This window comes from Triturus cristatus, chromosome 6 (genome assembly GCF_964204655.1).
Source record: "Triturus cristatus chromosome 6, aTriCri1.1, whole genome shotgun sequence".
Taxonomy (NCBI): Eukaryota; Metazoa; Chordata; class Amphibia; order Caudata; family Salamandridae; genus Triturus; species Triturus cristatus.
The window spans coordinates 651,239,194-651,261,873 of NC_140589.1; positions in this window are offsets into that span (position 1 = coordinate 651,239,194).

The following is a 22,680-nucleotide window of genomic DNA, read 5'->3' on the forward strand; positions in this document are numbered from 1 at the left end:
CATTGAACTGCTGTGCTGCCAGGATAAACTGCCATCTAAACTACTTGCTTTGCTGTGCTGGCCTGCCTGCCTGTTGGGCTGCTGGAGAGACTGTCACTTTGCAAACCTTTCTTGATGTGCTGGCTTGCCGTCTACAGCCTGCTTTTGTGCCCACCAAGTACTCTTCAATGGCTGGTGGCTTGCTCCCCCCTTCCCTTGTTCGTTAAGGATCTCAGACTCAGGCGAAGACACTGCTTCGTCTCTGCCTTGCCATGGGATCCTGAGTCCGGCAACTACAAGCTTGAAGTAAGCGCATGCTGATCTCTTTCCAACTCTCTCCCAGAAAACAGCTGTGGGACTTGTGAGTCCGGCCGAATGTGAGACCCGGCTCTTGACTTTACTGAGCAGTGCATGTGTCACGCTGCATATGCCTCAAAACAGTGCGTGGTGAACACTGTTCTGTGTGCCTGGAGTCTCACAAGCAACATGTGGAGAGTGATCCTGGACATGAGCTGAGATCTCAAAACGAGCAGTCATCGCCAAGCAAGGAGAGGAGCGAAACCACCCCGCACTCAGTAAGGTCTCCCTGCTGCAACTTCAGGGCTGCCTGAATTCCCAAAGTGGTCCCGCGTGTTCGTGGGTGGCTCCACTTTTGCAGTCTCAGCAGTGGTCCGCAAGGCCCCTGAGGGCTCCGGACACGCTGCATCATATGGGCGGCTTTGCTCTGTTATGAGGCTCTACTTGACATTCGAGACAGCGGTCCGAGAGTCCTTGAGGGTTCCAGACACGCTATAGCTCAGAGCAGCTCATAGTTTTGAAACACTGCATTAGCTTCGGCAGCTACACCATGAATTTTTTGGGCTTCTGTCTTTCACTGTTGGGCACGCAGGGGACCCAGTGAGGTCTACCTGCTGGATTCAGCAGAGTGTGCCCACCCCATGCTGACACATACCTTGGGGCACTTGTTGTTTGTAGCCTGAGTTCCCAACAAAGGACCCCCAGTCAGGAATCGATCACATTTGGAGACACTGTAATTACCATATTGAAGGTAATAGGCATGCAGGTGCTGTAAGGCCAGACGTTTGGTGCCTAACTTACCCCATAAAGTTTAAAAGGAGAGCAGGTGTACTCACCCTATGTGTTTATGATGATATTTGTTGATTCATGTGTTTTCATCAAAACTGATATGCATTTTATTCCCTGGTGTTGTGATTCATGTCGTTCAATGCCTTGCTATGACAGGATAACGAGTATCATTTTAGGATCTGATATCATGTACAGTGATGATGTTGCGAAGACGTGTGCAACATATACATTTTTACTTATTGCACTGTGATGTTGTGCCAATTGCCTAGTTGGCAAAGTAATTATTGAATTAGGTGATTTTGGTCTATGTGTTTATATACAATATATGATATATTTTCATGTAACCTTGTGTAGAGTCTCTTTTGTGGTGTATTTGTGTGTCACTGGTGTGTGTGTGTGTGTTGCACAAACGCTTTACACATTGCCTCTCGAATAAGCCTGACTGCTCTGCCACGCTACCAGGGGGGGTGAGCAGGGATAATCTTGAGTGTGTAACCCCGCTACCCTAACTAGAGTGGTGGGCTCTGCTTGGCTTAGGTGCATACCCTAGCCAAACAGAAACCCCATTTCTAACAGGAATGGTAAATAAAAAAATGGTTGTGTAATGGCACGTGTGTCATCGACATGGCCAACGGGGCTAAGCTGCGAAATTAGCCCATTAGACTAGCACTACCTTTAGGCAGAAGTTTCCTAAAATCTAAAGTGATTCCACAAAGGAACACTGGCAGCGCTACATTCTCAGTGTTTCGATACAGTAGCTGACTTCCCATAGACTCAGTCACTGCAGTAGGAGGGCACCACCATGGAGCAGTTTCAATAGGTCTGGTAGAGCCATTCTATTGGGATGCAGGAACCTCTTTACAATGTCCATCGGCTAAAATGTTTACCTTCACTGTGAATTAATAAATAATCTTTGGAAAATAAATGTGATCTGTGCAGCAATATACCAAGACAGACATGTGGCGGAGCATCGCATGACCTTGGATAAACAAATCAATGCTTGTTTGGAAGGAACAGTGTTTTTTAACTTCTGGCTAGAGGCATCTGACAGAGACACAGGGTCATATTTATGATCCCGCTTGCGTCACTCTTGCACCACACAGCGTGGTGCAAGAGCAACGCAAACCTTAAGTCGTATTTTAAAGCCATGCAAAGCTACATTGCGTGGCTTTGAGAGGCTCCAACAGGATAAGGTAACAGAGCACAAATTGCTGAGTTGCGTTACTCTGCACTGGGTAGGTGTTCCATGGGCGTTGCATGGGTTTTCCTGTGCACCTCCCACATAGTTTTTGACGCATCGCACGATTTACAAGACTGAGTAAACCTGGGAATGTACCAAAAAGATATGCTTATATCTGTTTTGCTTATAACTGTTTATAAATATACGCTTAGATGTTTCTTTCTTCTACTTATTTTCTCTTTCTATGTGTGCTGCATTCTGCAGCACACTGCAGCACAATAGAAAGAGGAAAAAGCCCCTCAGGATTGTGTTTGGGCAGAAAGATGGCCCTTCCTGCACAAAATAATCCTGCCTACAACACAGGCACCCTTGCACCATGGTGAAAGGGTGCCTGCTTTGGCGCTAGGCTGCCGAAATGGCGAGGTGACTTGCTGCACTGTGCTGTCCTACACCACTAAATTTGTGAATATGGCCCAGAGTTTTCCGAACATAGAGGAAGAAGGCATTATAGCTCTGTTGCTAGATAGTTGCAACTATTTGTATTGCACACAATACCGCCCATCAATTTACTTAGTGGTCAATTGGCCCTATGTTCCCAGAGTGGCTTCCAGACAGTCCTGTTGTTTTTCAGTCTGCAGTAGTGTGCATAGTGGGAATAGTGTTTCTTATGGATATGTCAAACTGGGTGAACAGCATTCTAGCCCCTTCATGTCTAATGCATCTGAATGAAACTCACCCTCATGACATGCAATCATTTATTTGATTTGCTTAATCTGTGCTGCACCAGTATTGTAATTAAGGCTCCTGGTTTTCCGTTTTTATGGATTTTTACATATAGACAGAAAGCAATTTGTTTTCTGTCTGTATTTATTTTTAAAAGTGGATAAATACAGAAAACTGGGCTTCTTTTAAGTGACTTTCCGTGGTGTCATTCATGAATTCTAGCCCAATAGCTGAGCAGAAGGACGGCATGGGAAGTTAAAAAACAGGATGAAACCTCTTTAAATAAAGGCAAATGTCAAAATACATTTGTTTTATAATGCTAATATTTACCAGTGGATGTATTGTTATGTGATATTTGACAGCTTAAGTAGCTAAAACAAGACATCAACGTGTGATTGCATGTCTATCAGTTAAATAAAAATGGAAATGATAGTGTTACAACTTCACTTGTCCGCAAAACACTGAATCAATATGGATAAATACAGAAGGAGATGGTAAAATAATAAATACCATAAAACCAGTATCCTTAATTATGATGAGTCTGAGAAATTGGGTTTTTGGTTGGCTGGGGTGTCAGCCCTGGTCAAGTAACTGTCACAATCCCTTGCAGGGTGAACCACAAAAAGTCACTAAATTCACCTGTGCTTCAGCATGGGTAACTTGGCACAAAAACAGTCAGGCCTAACTCAGAGGCAATGTGTAAAGTATTTATGCAGCACACAAACAGTAATAAAGTGAAAACACAACACCAGAAATATCCCACACCACTATAGAAAAATAGAGATGTAAACAAATTGTTTTGACACCACACTGACAAAAAACCAATCAATAGAGCTGGAGTGATGACTTTTTAAGGTTTTTAGTGCTAAGAGATCAAAGCACCAACCAGGGACATCTAGTGGCGCAAGACCGGGTCAAAGTCAATAAAATGCCAGACCGTGGAGGAGCTCAGTTCAGAGACAAGAAGTGGATTGGGTCAAGTCTGCGCTTTCTCTTGAATTTAGAAGAAATTTTGAGAAAAATAATCTGAGAAGGTAAATTACAGCGGGGCAAGGCTGTGGGAGGTGTCCAGGGACGGATAGCTCTGGGTCAAAGCTGCAGTGAAGGCTCCTATCTTCAGACTTAAGGCCTAATTTAGATCTCGGAGGACGGGTTACTCTGACAAGGCATTGACGGATATCCTGTCCACCGAAATATAAATCCCATCATATCCTATGGAATTTACATTTTGGTGGATGTGATAACCTATTCACCAAGATCTAAATGAGGCCCTTAGTCTTTTTTTGGGAAGTTGAAAATCTCCAGCAGGACGTGGCAGAGGGCTGTCACCAAAGACAGTTCCACAAGGCCGGATTCCCCTTTGGCAAAGGACCCTCTGAACGGCAGAGAAGACCAAACCGGGACAAGCCGTAAAGTCAATCTGACTGACAATGCAATCCAGTAGGATAGGCAAGCATGTTAGTCTCCTCCTGGTTCTCAGAGCAGTTTTTGGCTAAAATATTTTTTAAACCTCAGTTGTGGGATTTGGCCATTTGGGTAATTATAGCACCAGAATTGTGGACTGTTATATTTGGGGGTCTCTAGTTGGCATAGGTAGGTACCTGTGACAAATAGGGACCCTTGCGTCTAGTCAGGGTAAGGGGCTACACTCCCAAAATAACCCGTGCTCACCCACTTGGTAGCTTGGCACGAGCAGGCAGGCTTATATCAGAGGCAGTGTGTAAAGCATTTATGAACACATACAGTAATACAGTGACAACACTACAAATGGACACCACACAGGTTATAATAAGTATTTTTATATAGACTTAACACAAGACCAGACGACAAAAATCCACAATACTGTACTCAAAAATAGTCTCTTAAATGTTATAAAATAGCTCAGTTCTCTCAAGTTGTAAATGCAACACTTTACTCTCAATGTACCTTAGATGCGTAGCGCAAAGAAAACAAAAGGGTTGCAGAGAAGGTGATGCGTCGGTTCCTTACACGCAGGGGAGTGGATGCGTCAGTTCCTTACTGCTGCGCAGGGGAGTTGATGGTCATTTCCTTACTGTGTGGGGAGTTGATGCGCCGGTTTCTTACTGCTCTCCGGTACGATGCGACACACTGACACTTCGATGCGATACTCTCCTCTGGTGCAATGCGACAAAATGGCGCCTTGGTTGCGATGCGACAAAATTGGTGTGATGCAACACGCCTGACAGCCATGCGGCAACTCAATGATCTTTGGAGCCGCGACAGGACCTGTGACGCGCTTTTCCGGTGATGCGACGATGACCTCTCTGGCAGCGTCCTGCTTCTCAGGCGATGCGCCACGCTTCGGCGATGCGATGATGACAGCGGTAGCGGTGGCTCGCTTCCTCGGCGATGCGATGATAGCGGCTGCGGCGGTGACATGCTTCTCGCTGTTGCGTCGCGCTTTCAGCTCCCAGCGACACGCAGTCTCTCAGAAGGCCCAGCACAACAGTAGGCACTTCCGTTCCCAGCAAGGGAATTCAGGAGGGAGCTGGTTGGTGAAGCCTTGTATCCCTGAGATTTCAGACAGGAGGCAAGCTCTAGTTCAAGCCCTTGGAGATTCTTCTTCAAGTTGATAGAAAGCACACTCAGTCCTTTTCTCCTCTCTTTGGCAATGAAACAACCACTGCAGGCCAACCCCCAAACACACAGCACAGGGGTAGTCTCCTCCTTCAGCTTCCTGGTTCTTCTCCTCAGCAAAGGTTCATGGGGGCATATTATCAAGACATTCCCATAGAAGCCCATGTTCTGGGGTCAACATGGGCTTCTATTGGAATTCTCTGCGGCAATAATTTAACGGCATGCTTGATAATATGCCCTGTCTTGATTCCCAGAAGTGATCTAAAGTTCTTGGGTCTGGGTCCCAATATTTATACTCCTTTTCCCTTTGTTCTCTGAAGGCAGAGAGGCCTCTACATAGTCCAAACCAGTTCTGGAGCACTTTGTTGACATGTCTCCTTCTTTCCTTTCACAGTGCAGGGCAGGGACATCAGACACACCACATGAGGTAGAGCCAGCATTGTGGAGGGAAGGCCTAGCCCTATTCAGATCCCAGGTGCAACTTCTCCCTCCCATCTTAATGCAGATCTGTCTAGTCACCACTGGGCTGACCAACCCTGTCTCCTGGAATCCCCCAGCCCTGTCACTCAAACTCCAGACAAGGAATACGCAACCTTGCAGAGGCAAGTTTCGATGGTTAGACAAGAAAATGCCTACTTTCTAAATGTGGCATTTTCAAACACAGAATGTTAAAACCTCCTTCACTAAACGATGTATTTTATCATTCTGAGTTCAGGCATACTAAACTCAAAATTCTACCATGTTCCCTGAGTCAGTTAGGATTATAAAATGTAATAACCAAACTGCCCATTGTGGCCTATGGAGAGAAGGTAGCCTTGCAATAGTGAAAAATGAAAATGGCTGTAATTCACTATTAGGACATGTCACACACACCAGGGCATGTCCTACCTTTTACCCACATTGCACCCTGCTCTTGGGCCTACCATAGGGGTGACTAATATGTATAAAAGGGAAGGTTTGGGGACTGGCAAGTGAGTGCACTTGCCCAGTCAGCATGGCAGTACCAGACTGCACACAGGCTCTGCAATGGCAGACCTGAGACACACTTTACAAGCTGCTCTGGTGGGTGGCACAATCCGTGCTGCAAGCCCACCAGCAGCATTGGCTACAAGCCCTGGGCACACGCAGTTTACTGTACAAGGGTCTGACAAGTAAACCAATCAAGCCAATCATGGAGTCACTAATCCATACATCAATTTCCATAGGAAGCACTTGCACTGTGGCACTGAACAGCAGTGGCACAGTGCCCAAAGCATCTATAATCTGCAAAAACACATGAGGCAACAGCAAAAAATGGAAGGGAGACCCACGCCAATGGTGCCAGGTCTAACACGTGTCCCCTCCAGCTGAAATGTGGGGAGAACTACCCTACCTCCTGGAAGTTCTAATCACTAAGGAGGAAAAATCTGGACAGACCATCAGCGTTGGCGTGTTCCGTACCAGGGTGGTATTCCACTGTGAAATCCATTCCCTGTAGGGAAATGGACCACCTCAACAGCTTTGGATTCTCACCCCTCATCTGCATCAACCATCTGAGGGGCCTGTGGTCTGTCTGAACCCGGAAGTGAGTCCCAAACATGTATGGTCTCAACTTCTTCAGAGCCCAGACCACAGCAAATGCCTCACGCTCAATTGCACTCCACCTCTGTTCCAGTAGAAGTAACCTCCTACTGATGATGGCTACAGGTTGATCTAGGCCCTCTTCATTAATCTGTGATAGAACAGCCCCCACACCATGCTCTGAAGCATCTGTTTGTAAAATAAACTCCTTTGAGAAGTTGGGTGCCAGGAGCACGGGCGCCGTGCACATGGCAGTCTTCAGGGCATCAAAAGCTCTCTGACAGGTGTCAGTCCAAATCACTCTTTGGCTGATTCCTGGAAGTCAGCTCTGTCAAGGGTGCAACAATGCTGCCATACCCCTTGACAAACCTCCTGTAATAACCGGTGAGTCCTAAAAAGGCTCTCACCTCTGTCTGGGTCTTGGGGAGTTCCCAAGTCAGGATGGTTTCAATCTTGGGCTGTAGGGGCGCCACCTGGTCGCTCCCAACCTGGTGTCCCAAGTACACCACGGAACCCTGCCCGATCTGGCACTTACTCGCCTTGATCGTGCGGCCTGCCCTCCGCAGCGCCATCAACACTTCCCAGAGGTGGCGCAGATGTTCTTCCCAACTGGCGCTGAACACTGCGATGTCATCCAGGTAGGCGGCACTGAACTCATCCAGTCCAATCAACACCTGGTTGACCAACCTCTGAAAGGTGGCAGGGGCATTCTTCATCCCAAAGGGCATAACCCGAAATTGGTAGTGCCCATCTGGTGTGGAGAATGCTGACCTCTATCTTGCCCCATCAGTCGATGCGATCTGCCAGTACCCAGACGTTAAGTCAAACGTGCTGAGGTACCAGGCAGCCCCTAACCGATAAATGAGCTCATCAGCTCTGGGGATGGGGAGCGCGTCAGTCCTGCAGACTGAATTGAGCCCTCGGTAGTCCACACAGAACCGCAGTTCTGGCGCGACACCCGGTGCGGCAGCCTTTGAGACCAAGATCACTTGGCTGGCCCAAGGACTGTTAGAGGACTCAATCACCCCCAACGCAAGCATCTTGGAGACCTCCTCCTTGATGCAAGCTCTCACCCTGTCAGTCACCCTGTAAGTTTTGTGCTTGACAGGAGGACTGTCCCCAGTGTCTACATCGTGGATGCACCAATCAGTGACACTGGGAATCAGGTAGAACAGGTCAGAAAACTGTCCCAGCAACTGGTGACAGTCATTCTGTTGCTATGGGGTCAGGGGGGAAGAGAGGTTTACTCCATCCACTGACACACCTTGCTCTGCTGCAGACAGGCGGTCAGGAAGAGGCTCAGTCTCCTCCTCCATTCCAACATCTGTTGCTAGGAGCATGCCCACTTCGGACCTCTCTAAGTGGGGCTTCAGGCAGTTGACATGCAGGACCCGCAAGGGGTTCCTGGGAGATCGTAAGTCCACCAAGTAGGTAACCGGACTCTTGTGCTCCACCACCTCAAATGGTCCGGTCCACTTATCCTGGAGTGCACAGGGCTCCACGGGGGCCATGACCCACACTCTCTGACCAGGCTGAAGCTCTACCAGAGTGGCATTCTGGTGGTACCACCGCTTCATCTCCTCCTGGCTGGCTTTCAGGGTCGCCTCAGCGGGTTTTCTGAAACGCCTAGTTTGGTTCCTGAAGGCCAGCATTTAGCTATATACATCCTGGGGAGGTTTCCTGGGAGATTGCTCCCAGCCTTCCTTGACCAAACTCAAAGGTCCTCTCACTGGGTGTCCATAGAGAAGCTCAAAGGGACTGAACCCTAGGGATTTCTTTGGCACCTCACGGTATGCAAAGAGAGGGCTTGGTAAGAGGACGTCCCATTTACACCTCATGGGTTCCTCAAGACCCCCTTTCAACTAACCCATTTCCTTGGGGGTGATAAGGAGTGGTGAACTTGTAGGTTACATCATACTCCTGCCACAGGGACTTCATATACTTAGAAATGAAGTTGGTATATCGGTCAGACACCACCTCTCTAGGGAATCCTACTCGTGAGAAAATTCCCATCAGTGCCCGTCCCACCACGGGGGCCGTCACTCTCCTCAGAGGTATGGCTTCCGGGTACCATGTGGCATGGTTCACCAAGACCAGGATGAACCTGTTGTCCATGGCTGTCTTGGAGTCCAGTGGCCCCACAATGTCAATACTCACCCGTTCAAAGGGGGTGCTGACCACAGGGAATGGCTGGAGAGGAGCCTTGTGCTTCCTCCCGCTCTTTCCACTTGCCTGGCAAGTCTGACAGGTCCTGCAATGAGTGTCTGAACTCATGCGCATTTGGGGCCAATAAAAATGGGTGACAAGCCTTACAAAGGTCTTGTCCTGCCCCAAATGTCCTGCTAAAGGCACATCATGAGCCAGCACCAGTAGGAAGGCTCTGAAGCGCTGGGGTACCACCAGCACACGGGCTGACCCAGGCTCAGCAACCTTAGGCTCACTATACAGGAGACCATTCTCCCAGTAGATCCAATGTGATCCAGACTGATCACCTGCTGCCTGGTTTGCAGCCTGCTGCCGCAAACCCACAAGAGAAGGGCACTTGTTCTGCTCCTCACAGAACTCCTCCCTGGAGGGACCTCCTTCCTGCTGCCAATGGGTCAGCTCAGGCAGGTCTCCCAGTGCAGCAATCTCTTCCCCAGTAGGCTCCAGGGCATCCCCCTCAGGGTCCGCCTCCTCCTGGGCCGTGGGAATCTCAGGGGCCGGTTTCCCGCGCCCCCTACCTCTTCTCTTAAAGGCAGGCACCTGGGCAGTTTTCTCTGGCTCCAGGTTCTCTTGAACACCCTTTGCTGGCTGCCATAGACCGAGTGGTCATGCAGGCCCACTCAGGCAAACCCAACATCTCTAAATGAGCTCTCCGCTCCACCTTAGCCCAAGGGGAGCTCTCCAGATCGTTATCTAACAGACATTCAACAGGCATGCCTGGCCTCACAGCTACTTGAAGATCCCCTGAGACCTCCCCCCACTCAAAGGGAACCTGCGCCACCTTGCAGTGGCTCTCTGTGTTGTCAGCGGCAACAACTGGGTAGAATGCATTTGGGACTACCTGCTCTTCAGACACCAGCCGACAACTGACAGCTGTCACACTGGCTCCGGAGTCTCTAAGAGCTTCCACCCTCTTACCATTTATGGTCACCCACTGCCTCTATTTCTTAGTGTTATCAGGCAGCTGGGTCCTGGGGACCACTTCACAGTCTTCTAAAGAGACAAGGAACATCTGTGCGGGACCCCACCCAACTTGGGCACCCATCTCTTCCCCCAGGGCTACACTAGCCAACTGCCGGGGTGGTGCACCAATGGGTGCTGTCTTCCCATACAAGGGAGATCTAGCGTCATAAGAACAGTGGCATACCTGACCACACTTAAAACAGGTCTTGGGCCCCTTGTGAACAGGTTTATCTGTCGGGCCACTGCCTTCTTCTCAGGGGTGGGCTGGGAACCTTTCTCTTGGTTCCCTTGGGGATTACTTTGGGGCCCTTTTTGGAACTCCCTCTGTTTACCCTTGTCCCCCCCACTCTTCTGCTGGGGACCCTGCCCCCCTTTGGTGAAGTCTCCCACATGACCCTTCTGGACCCGGGTGCTCACCCAGCGGTCCGCCTCCTCAGCAAGCTTCCTAGGGCTAGTCAGCTTGCTATCAATAAGATGCTGGCGTAGCTCTGGAAAACAGTTATTAGACAAGTGCTCCCATGCTAACAAATCATAAAGCGCTTCAAACTTATCCACTTTGCTTCCCTTCACCCAATCATCCAATGCTCTGCAAAAGAAAGACACATATTCCACCCAAGTGGTAGACTCAATTTTTCTAAAATTTCTAAACCTTTGCCTGTATAACTCTGGGGTCAAACCAAATCTGGACATTAGGGCTCCCTTCATGTGGGTATAGGACATCTGACCCTCTGTAGGCAAATCCAACAAAGTGTCCCTCCCATCACTAACAAAGCTCCCCAATCCTTCTCAGGGACCAGGTGGGCCAACATTGCAGCTTCATAAGCCCTAAACCATTGACCAATATCCTCATTCTTGTGGAAATCTTTCACTACATCTTTGGGGATGTAAGCTCTTGCTTCTACCTGAACTGGCGGTATGCTGCCACCAGAGGGAGGAACCTCTAAACCTTTGGCCTTGAGTTCCAATTCCCTCAATCCTCTCTCATGCTCAAAATGCATCCTCTTTTCCTCTATGGCTAACTTCTTCATTTCTACTTTCATCTCAAACTTCTTCATTTCTACTTTCATCTCAAACTCTATTTTCTTGCTCTCTATGTCTTTTTGCCCATTCATTTTGAGCCTATCTAGCTCCAACTTATGCATCCTCTCCTTTGCTCTGTAATCCAGCTCTCCTGGGGACAATCCTTTGGAAGAAACACTGCTGCCCACTTTCCCTCCAGCTAGGCCCACTGGCCTCTCAAGCTGCTCATTTAAATCATCTGCCTCCACTTTTGACTCTTCAGGATGCTCAGGGGCATTCCTAGATTCCACCCAGGACCTCAGCGCGTTTTGGAATTCCTCCTTCTTGGTGAGGCCCTTCACAGAGATTTTAAATTTCTTGCACAAAGCTTTGAGATTAGGCACAGTGTAAGTATCAATTCTCTCTTCTTCCAACACAATGACTACAGATACTATGGATGCTGACCTGCTCATGGTAGCAAAAAGACTGGCAGTTCTCAGGAATCAAAAATAGAAAAGAAGTTCCAAGGAAAAATTCTCTCAAAGTATGTGGTTCCGTTATGGTCTGCACTCACTAGTAGTGTACACCAATCACTGTATATGAATCACAAATGCAAGTCCAAATCCTCATGGCTGACCACCAATGTTAGATTTGGGGGTCTCCAGTTGGCATAGGTAGGTACCTGTGACAAATAGGGACCCTTGCGTCTAGTCAGGGTAAGGGGCTGCACTCCCAAAATAACCCCTGCTGACCCCCTTGGTAGCTTGGCATGAGCAGGCAGGCTTATCTCAGAGGCAGTGTGTAAAGCATTTGTGAACACATACAGTAATACAGTGACAACACTACAAATGGACACCACACAGGTTGTATTATAAAATTAAGTATTTTTATATAGACTTAACACAAGACCAGACGACAAAAACCCACAATACTGTACTCAAAAATAGTCTCTTAACCCCTTCGGTGCTGAGGACGGCTGGGAGCCGTCATGGCACACGGTGGGCGTGTGCTCATGACGACTCCCAGCCGTCATGACACCCACCCATGGGGGGAGCGCTGGCGCTCCCCCGTGGGACAGCGATCTTCTTTCCGGCACCGGGGAAGGCAGGGGAAGGGCTTCCCCTGCCTCTCCCCGCCCCCCCCTCCACGTCATCAATGACATCAGCGCGCGAGGCGCGCTGACGTCATTGGAGGCTTCCCTTAGTTTCCCAACGCGCCTGAAGCCATTTGTTTCCAGCGCGTTGGGAAAGTAAGAGGTAAGTTTTGCCTCGTGGAGGGTGGGGGGTGTATTTCCAAAGGCATCGGAGGAAAGGAAAGGGTTTTCCTTTCCTCCGATGTCTTTTGAAAAATGCATTCCTGCTGCTCGATCGCGCCTGGGGCGCGATCGTGCAGCAGGAATGCATTTTTTGTGTGTTTGTGGGGTTCGGGCTGGTGTTCTAGGCTCAGGGCCCGATTCAGGTTTGTGCATAATGGTGTTGGGAAGGTTTTAGGGTGGTTTGACAAAATTCCATCCAGATTTGGCTGATGTTTTTGTGGGTTTGCGGGGGCGCGTGTTTGAATGAAAAGTCGTACCCCTTCCACTGGATGGATTTGTGTAATTCTTGCTGAGATTCTTAGGAAATCGCTGGAACTACTGTCCCAGTGAGTATGAAGATGATCGAAGCAGTGGAAGTGCCAAAAAGAGCATTTTTTGTGAAGGCCCGGATTGCAATGTTATCCAATGGGCGGTGTTAGGGTGGTGGAGAAGTGGTTTTTAGGGGGTTCCAGTGGATCAACAGGAACGGGGCTGCTGTGAGTGGTAGGGAGGGGGAATTCATGGGTGTGCAAGAAGTTTGGTAGGAATCGATCGATGGGAAGGGTGTTTTTTGTGTGTTTGGGGCGCCATTTGTCTTGGGGAGCGGCCCCTTGGGCAAGGGTCGCTCCCCTTTTGGGGGTAACATTTTAAGTTGGATCTGACCCCCTTGGTGGGGGGCAGATCCATTTAGAAAAAGGCCAGAAAAATATTTTTAAAAAATGTGTGTGTTTCCCAACCGGGCCTTTTCGGCAATTTGTTTTGGGGAGCGGCCCTTGGGCAAGGGTCGCTCCCCTGTGGGGGTAAAATTTTAAGTTGGATCTGCCCCCCTTGGAGGGGGGCTGATCCGTTTAAAAAAATATTTTAAAAAAATTGTGTGTGGCCCAACCGGGCCTTTTGGGCAATTTGTTTTGGGGAGCGGCCCCTTGGGCAAGGGTCGCTCCCCTGTGGGGGTAAAATTAAAAGTTGGATCTGCCCCCCTTGGAGGGGAGCTGATCCGTTTGAATTAATGAAAAAAAAAGGTGTTTGGCCCAACTGTGCCTTTTTAAAAAAAGTTCTCCATTTATGGCCAATCTGTTTTGGGGAGCGGCCCCATGCCCTAGCTGTTTTAGGGAGTGGCCCCTTGGGCAAGGGTTGCTCTCCTTGGGGGAGCAAAATGTTTTTGGGGAGTGGCCCCTTCAGCAAGGGTCGCTCCATTCTGGGGAGGATTTTTATTGGCCGTTTCTGACCCCTTGAAGGGCAGATTCAACAATTAATTTTATTGTATGCCCACTAGGCCACCAGGGATTGTTTTTTTGTTGTTGGGAGCAGCCCCTTGCACAAGGGTCGCTCCCCTTTATGGTTAGTTTGTGAACTAGTGCATTATTTGTATATGTGATTGTAATGTTTTATTTCTCCTTTTTATTCTAGTGTAAAGCTTTTGATTCCTGTTTGCGGATTTGGCAGTGGTTGTTTTGCAGTTTTACGTAGTTGACTTGTTTTGGTAAGAAAAACCTTTTGTTGTATTTACTCCAAATCAGTGTTATTGTCATGCATGAATGAATTTTTTTGTAAGTGGTTTCGTAATGGCAGCATATTTTGTTAGTGTTTTGAGCATGTGTTTTGTAACGTCTTATGTGTAATTTTCTTTTCTTTTTCTTTTTTAGTGGGATATTGTTGATCCTTACTGTGTCTGTGCAGAGTAGATGGTGGTGAGTCTAGCTGCTTCTAGCACGTGAGTGGTATCGTTTTGGAGTATTTAGGTCTTTGTGATAAAGAGGCATTTTGTTTATAACTTATTTTTCAAAGTGTTTGTTGTTGACTGGTTTGACAAGTTACCTTTATTAGTAAGGATTATGGCTAGCCGTAGAATGACTGCTCAGCAGGTTGTTGGTATGCTGCTTGAATCTTCCTCTGAGCAGGATTATGAGACTGACAGTGCGTCTGAGGGAGAGGAGGGAGGGGAAGATTCAGGCAGTGAGTTTTCTCTCCACATGGAATCATCGGATGATGAAGATATTCTCAGTGCAGATGAAGGTACTCTTGGTGTGGATGAAGCAACTCTCAGTGCGGATGAAGTGCCTGTTTTAGAGGAGGATACTGCTGTGCCGATGGTGCAAGAGGCTTCTGGATTGCAGCCTGAGGTTGCTAGGCTTCCTACTGGAAGTGCTGGACTGTGGGTTGATCCAAACATGGTGCAGCCGGTGTTGCCTGCCTTCAGTGGTGATGCAGGGTGTAGAGTGGTTTGTGAATTTTTTTTGCCTATACAGTTCTTTCAGTTGTTTATGGATGATGTATTTTTGGCTGAGATTGTTGAGCAGACTAATTTGTATGCTGAACAGTTTTTGAGGGACCACAGTGCCACACTTAAGCACCACTCTAGAGCTACCTGGTGGACTCCCACAAATCTGGATGAGATGAAGAAGTTTTTGGGTTTGACTTTTTTGATGGGCTTGATAAGGAAACCGTCCATGGCTTCATATTGGTCTGCCAGTCCCTTGATGGCAACAGCCATATTTCCTGCAATTATGTCCCATGATCGGTATTTACTTTTGCTTCGGATGCTGCATTTTGTTGATAATACTTTGGCATTGCCACGAGATCACCCTGACTGTGACCGTCTTTTTAAGATTCGGCCTGTACTTGATCATTTTGTAGATCGATTTTCAGAGATCTATACTCCTGGGAAAGAAATATCTATTGATGAGTCTTTGGTCCTATTCAAGGGCCGTTTGGTTTTTAGGCAGTACATCCCTAGCAAGAGGGCACGGTATGGAATTAAGTTGTATATGTTGTCTGAGAGTAGGACAGGATATGTTTTTAATTTCCGTGTGTACACTGGGAGGGATTCCACTATTGACCCCCCTGGTTGTCCGTCTACTTTTGGAGTTTCAGAGAAAATTGTGTGGGATCTTGCTAGAAGACTGTTTAACAGGGGCCACCATGTGTACCTTGATAACTTCTACACTGCTGTGCAATTGTTTAAGGAATTGTTCAAAGTTGACACTTTTGCTTGTGGTACGATCCGCTCTAACCGTAAAGGTTATCCAAAAGAGCTTGTTTCCAAAAAACTTCAAAGGGGGCAGAGCAGTTCCTTGCGTAGTGATGAACTGCTTGCTGTGAAATTTGCGGACAGGAGGGATGTGTACATGCTGACTACCATCCATGATGAGAGTACTTCACCTGTGGCTGTTTGGGGTCAGTTTGCTGAACTACGCAAACCGGTGTGCATTGTAGACTACAATAAGCACATGGGTGGTGTTGATAGAGTAGATCAGAGGTTGGAACCTTACACTGCTATTCGTAAGGCGTACATTTGGTACAAAAAGTTGGCCATCCATCTCTTCAATTTAGCAACTTTCAATGCTTTTGTTGTGTACAAGGAGTGTTCACCTGAGTCAAAGTTGACTTTTGTACAGTTTCAGGAGTCTGTGATAGGCAGCCTTGTTGTTGTGGAACAGGCAAGTGTTCCTAGAGTTGGAGTGGTGGAGGATGTGGCCAGATTGAAAGATCGCCATTTTCCTGATTTAATTCCTCCCACGCCCAAAAAAACACAATCCCTGTAAGAGATGTAGAGTGTGCTTGCGAAGAGGTGTGCGGAAGGAGACTCGTATGCAATGTGCCGATTGTCCTTCTAATCCTGGGCTGTGTGTGCCCTCATGTTTCAGATTGTATCACACTAAAAAGAGTTTTTGGGAGTAACCGTGAGTCTAATAGTGTACTGCCTTGTCTGTATGGTTTGATATAGTTGTTCAGTTTCACATTTGGCAATAGAATGATTTCTTTCGTTTCTGCTGTTGTTTTTGTGGTTATAGTTTGGTATCTAGTTCCAATTGGTTTGTGTTTTCTTTCTTTTTAAAAAAAATTAATGCCGGTGTGCGTGGACTGGTGTTTTGCTGGCGGTGAGTGGGCTGGCGCTTGGCTGGCGGTGTGTAAGTAGTGACTAGCTGCTGGTCTCTACACACACTGCTAGCCAAACGCCACTCCACGCAATCCGTGTGCTGGTGTGGTTGGTGTGTCAGGAATGTGAGCGTGTGGAAGTGATGGGCCCTTGAATGGCGCTGTTTGCTGGTGTGAGTGTTGTAATGTGCTGGGCCCGCGGCTGGCAGTGTGAATGGTTTTGGATGTGTCACACGTATGAAAGGTGTATGAATGGCCTGTAAAGAGGTTGGTGCCTTGTCGTGGCTTTACAGCTCACGAGCTGTGAGTCAATGGTTCAGTTTCTCGTACTTCCAATTATCAACAGTGCATTTCTTTTTTGTGAAATCTCTGGTTAATACAAGTATATATACTGAACCATCGCTCACCCTCGTGCCAAATCCAACCAGTATGTATGTGTGCTTCAGGAATAGGCGGTTGTGTGGATAAAAAATTCTATTCTGTTTTCGAAAAGCAGGGTGTACCTTGTCCCTTTTTGTGAATGTTGTAATGTGTTGGTTTTGTGCCTGGTGGTGTGAACGTTCTTGTGTGTCTCATGTATGAAAGGTGTGTGAATGGCCTGTAAAGCGGTTGGTGCCTTGACGTGGCTTTACAGCTCACGAGATGTGAGTCATTGGTTCCGTTTTTTGTCCTTTCAATTATTGACAGTGCATTTCATTTTTGTGAAATCTCGTTAATAAAATGTTATATACTGAACCATCACTCGCCCTCATGCCAAATCCAACCAGTATATGTGTGTGCTTGAGTAATAGATGGCTGTGCAGTAATCTTTGTCTGTTTTGTCTCTCTGCCAAGCTGTACATGTAATTTAAGAATAACCTAACAACTGTAGTTTTTGTCGTAAACTAAACACCCATGGGAGTGCATGGTGAGGTATCTCTTGTGGATCCCAACAAGTTATCGTACCCACAATGTCCGGCAAACCTCAAAATGTGACTGTGACATATTCCTTGCATTATTTTGCCTAAATATTCACGCGGCGGAAAGTAACAACAAATTTCCAACCCCCCTGCATTTCTCCAAGTATCCCAATAGAAATGGTACCTCACTTTTATGGGTGGCGCAAGTACCCGCGGCAGGGAAGGGTCCAAAACCTATTGAGGTGATATCAAAATTACCTATCACAAACCAACCTAATTTTGCCAGGGGGGTCCCATGTGCTTTTGGTCATGGGCTCGGCGGCCATCTAGGGAAACCTACCAAACCCATACAACCTGAAAACTAGACACCCGGCGGCTTCCATGGAGGTATGGCTTGCGTGGATCCCCCAACGTTTCCTTACCCAGAATCCCCTGCAAACCTCAATTTTTGCTGCAAAAATCACTTTTTCACACATTTCTGTATGGGAAAGTTGTGGCATCACCGGGCTCACACAAATTTACCACCACCCAGCGTTCCCCCAGGTCTCCCGGTAAAAATGGTGCCTCACTTGTGTGGGAGGCCCAAGTACCCGCGGCAGACAAGGGCCCAAAACGTAGTGAGGCGACATCAAAATGGCCTATCGCAAAACCACCTGGTTTTGCCAGGGGGGTCACTTGGGTTTTTGGCCCGGTGCTCGGCGGCCATCTAGGGAAACCTACCAAACCCATACATTTCTGAAAACTAGACACCCGGCGGCTTCCAGGGAGGTATGGCTTGCATGGATCCCCCAACGTTTCCTTACCCAGAATTCCCTGCAAACCTCAATTTTAGCTGAAAAAACCCACTTTTTTCACACATTTTGGTGTGGGAAAGTTGTGCCATCACCGGGCTCACACAAATTTACCACCACCCAGCGTTCCCCCATGTCTCCCGATAAAAATGGTGCCTCACTTGTGTGGGAGGCCCAAGTACCCGCAGCAGGCAAGGGCCCAAAACGTAGTGAGGCGACATCAAAATGGCCTATCGCAAAACCACCTGGTTTTGCAAGGGGGGTCACTTGGGTTTTGGCCCGGTGCTCAGCGGCCATCTAGGGAAACCTACCAAACCCATACATTTCTGAAAACTAGACACCCGGCGGCTTCCAGGGAGGTATGGCTTGCATGGATCCCCCAACGTTTTCTTACCCAGAATCCCCTGCAAATCTCATTTTTAGCTGAAAAAATCACTTTTTTCACACATTTTGGTGTGGGAAAGTTGTGCCATCACCGGGCTCACGCTAATTTCCACGCACCCAGCGTTCCCCCAGGTCTCCAGATAAAAATGGTGCCTCATTTGTGTGGGAGGCCCAAGTACCCGCAGCAGGCAAAGGCCCAAAACATTTTTTGATAGGTAATGTTGAAGTTGCCTCACTACGTTTTGGGCCCAGTAATGGCACAACTTTCCCACACCAAAATGTGTGAAAAAAGTGATTTTTTCAGCTAAAAATTAGGTTTGCAGGGGATTCTGGGTAAGGAAACGTTGGGGGATCCATGCAAGCCATACCTCCCTGGAAGCCGCCGGGTGTCTAGTTTTCAGAAATGTATGGGTTTGGTAGGTTTCCCTAGATGGCCGCCGAGCACCGGGCCAAAAACCCAAGTGACCCCCCTTGCAAAACCAATTGGTTTTGCGATAGGCCATTTTGATGTCGCCTCACTACGTTTTGGGCCCTTGCCTGCCGCGGGTACTTGGGCCTCCCGCACAAGTGAGGCCCCATTTTTACCTGGAGACCTGGGGGAACGCTGGGTGGTGCTAAATTTGTGTGAGCCCGGTGATGGCACAACTTTCCCACACCAAAATGTGTGAAAAAAGTTATTTTTTCAGCTAAAAATGAGGTTTGCAGGGGATTCTGGGTAAGGAAACTTTGGGGGATCCACGCAAGCCATACCTCCCTGGAAGCCGCCGGGTGTCTAGTTTTCAGAAATGTATGGGTTTGGTAGGTTTCCCTAGATGGCCGCCGAGCACCGGGCCAAAAACCCAAGTGACTCCCCTTGCAAAACCAGGTGGTTTTGCGATAGGCCATTTTTATGTCGCCTCACTACGTTTTGGGCCCTTGCCTGCCGCGGGTACTTGGGCCTCCCACACAAGTGAGGCACCATTTTTACCGGGAGACCTGGGGGAACGCTGGGTGGTGGTAAATTTGTGTGAGCCCGGTGATTGCATGACTTTCCCACACCAAAATGTGTGAAAAAAGTGATTTTTTTCAGCTAAAATTGAGGTTTGCAGGGAATTCTGGGTAAGGAAACGTTGGGGGATCCACGCAAGCCATACCTCCCTGGAAGCCGTCGGGTGTCTAGTTTTCAGAAATGTATGGGTTTGGTAGGTTTCCCTAGATGGCCGCCGAGCACCGGGCCAAAAACCCAAGTGACCCCCCTTGCAAAACCAGGTGGTTTTGCGATAGGCCATTTTGATGTCGCCTCACTACGTTTTGGGCCCTTGCCTGCCGCGGGTACTTGGCCCTCACACACAAGTGAGGCACCATTTTTACCGGGAGACCTTGGGGAACGCTGGGTGGTGGGAAATTTGTGTGAGCCCGGTGATGGCACAACTTTCCCACACCAAAATGTGTGAAAAAAGTGATCTTTTCAGCTAAAAATGAGGTTTGCAGGGGATTCTGGGTAAGGAAACGTTGGGGGATCCACGCAAGCCATACCTCCCTGGAAGCCTCCGTGTGTCTAGTTTTCAGAAATGTATGGGTTTGGTAGATTTCCCTAGATGGCCGCTGAGCACCGGGCCAAAAACCCAAGTGACCCCCTTGCAAAACCAGGTGGTTGTGCGATAGGCCATTTTGATGTCGCCTCACTACGTTTTGGGCCCTTGCCTGCCGCGGGTACTTGGGCCTCCCACACAAGTGAGGCACCATTTTTATCGGGAGACCTGGCGGAACGCTGGGTGGTGGTAAATTTGTGTGAGCCCAGTGATGGCCCAACTTTCCTACACCAAAATGTGTGAAAAAAGTGATTTTTTTTCAGCTAAAAATGAGGTTTGCAGGGGATTCTGGGTAAGGAAACGTTGGGGGATCCACGCAAGCCATACCTCCCTGGAAGCCTCTGGGTGTCTAGTTTTCAGAAATGTATGGGTTTGGTAGGTTTCCCTAGATGGCCGCCGAGCACCGGGCCAAAAACCCAAGTGACCCCCCTTGCAAAACCAGGTGGTTTTGCGATAGGCCATTTTGATGTCGCCTCACTACGTTTTGGGCCCTTGCCTGCCGCGGGTACTTGGCCCTCACACACAAGTGAGGCACCATTTTTACCGGGAGACCTTGGGGAATGCTGGGTGGTGGGAAATTTGTGTGAGCCCGGTGATGGCACAACTTTCCCACACCAAAATGTGTGAAAAAAGTGATTGTTTCAGCTAAAAATGAGGTTTGCAGGGGATTCTGGGTAAGGAAACGTTGGGGGATCCACACAAGCCATACCTCCCTGGAAGCCTCCGGGTGTCTAGTTTTCAGAAATGTATGGGTTTGGTAGGTTTCCCTAGATGGCCGCTGAGCACCGGGCCAAAAACCCAAGTGACCCCCTTGCAAAACCAGGTGGTTGTGCGATAGGCCATTTTGATGTCGCCTCACTACGTTTTGGGCCCTTGCCTGCCGCGGGTACTTGGGCCTCCCACACAAGTGAGGCACCATTTTTATCGGGAGACCTGGCGGAACGCTGGGTGGTGGTAAATTTGTGTGAGCCCAGTGATGGCCCAACTTTCCCACACCAAAATGTGTGAAAAAAGTGATTTTTTTTCAGCTAAAATTGAGGTTTGCAGGGAATTCTGGGTAAGGAAACGTTGGGGGATCCACACAAGCCATACCTCCCTGGAAGCTGCCGGGTGTCTAGTTTTCAGAAATGTATGGGTTTGGTAGGTTTCCCTAGATGGCTGCCGAGCACCGGGCCAAAAACCCAAGTGACCCCCCTTGCAAAACCAGGTGGTTTTGCGATAGGCCATTTTGATGTCGCCTCACTACATTTTGGGCCCTTGTCTGCCGCGGGTACTTGGGCCTCCCACACAAGTGAGGCACCATTTTTACCGGGAGACCTGGGGGAATGCTGGGTGGTGGTAAATTTGTGTGAGCCCGGTGATGCCACAACTTTCCCACACCAAAATGTGTGAAAAAAGTGATTTTTTCAACTAAAATTGAGGTTTGCAGGGAATTCTGGGTAAGGAAACGTTGGGGGATCCACGCAAGCCATACCTCCCTGGAAGCCGCCGGGTGTCTAGTTTTCAGAAATGTATGGGTTTGGTAGGTTTCCCTAGATGGCCGCCGAGCGCCGGGCCAAAAACCCAAGTGACCCCCCTTGCAAAACCAGGTGGTTTTGCGATAGGCCATTTTGATGTCGCCTCACTACGTTTTGGGCCCTTGCCTGCCGCGTGTACCTGTGCCTCCCACACAAGTGAGGCACCATTTTTACCGGGAGACCTGGAGGAATGCTGGGTGGTGGTAAATTTGTGTGAGCCCGGTGATGCCGCAACTTTCCCACACCAAAATGTGTGAAAAAAGTGATCTTTTCAGCTAAAATTGAGGTTTGCAGGGAATTCTGGGTAAGGAAACGTTGGGGGATCCACGCAAGCCATACCTCCTTTGAAGCCCCCGGGTGTCTAGTTTTCAGAAATTTATGGGTTTGGTAGGTTTCCCTATGTGCTGGCAGAACTAGGGTTCAAAAACTACAGCTAGTCATTTTGCCAAAAAAGGGTCATTTTTCACTGCAAAATTGAGGTGTGACCACGTTGTGTTTTGCGCCGTTTCCTGTCGCGGGCACTAGGCCGACCCGCACAAGTGAGGTACCATTTTTCTCGTAGGACTTTGGGGAACGCGGGGTGGGTGGAAATTTGTGGATACACGCAGATTCCAGAACTTTCGATCACAGAAATGTGGGGAAAATGTGTTTTTTTTGTAAATTTTTTAGGTTTGCAAGGGATTCTGGGTAACAGATCATGGTGGGAGGCAGTCAAGTCACCCCATCTTGGATTCCCCTGGGTGTCTAGTTTTCAAAAATGTATAGGTTTGCTAGGTTTTACAAGGTGCCGGCAGAGCTAGGGTTCGAAAACTACAGCTAGGCACTTTGCCAAAAAAGGGTCATTTTTTACTACGAAATTGAGGTGTGACCACATTGCATTTTGTGCAATTTCCTGTCACGGGCAGTAGGCCAACATGCACAAGTGAGGTACCATTTTTCTCGTAAGACTTTGGGCAACACGGGGTGGGTGGAAATGTATGGATCCACGCAGATTCCAGAACTTTCCACCACAGAAATGTGGGGAAAAAGGGTTTTTTTGGTCAATTTTTAGGTTT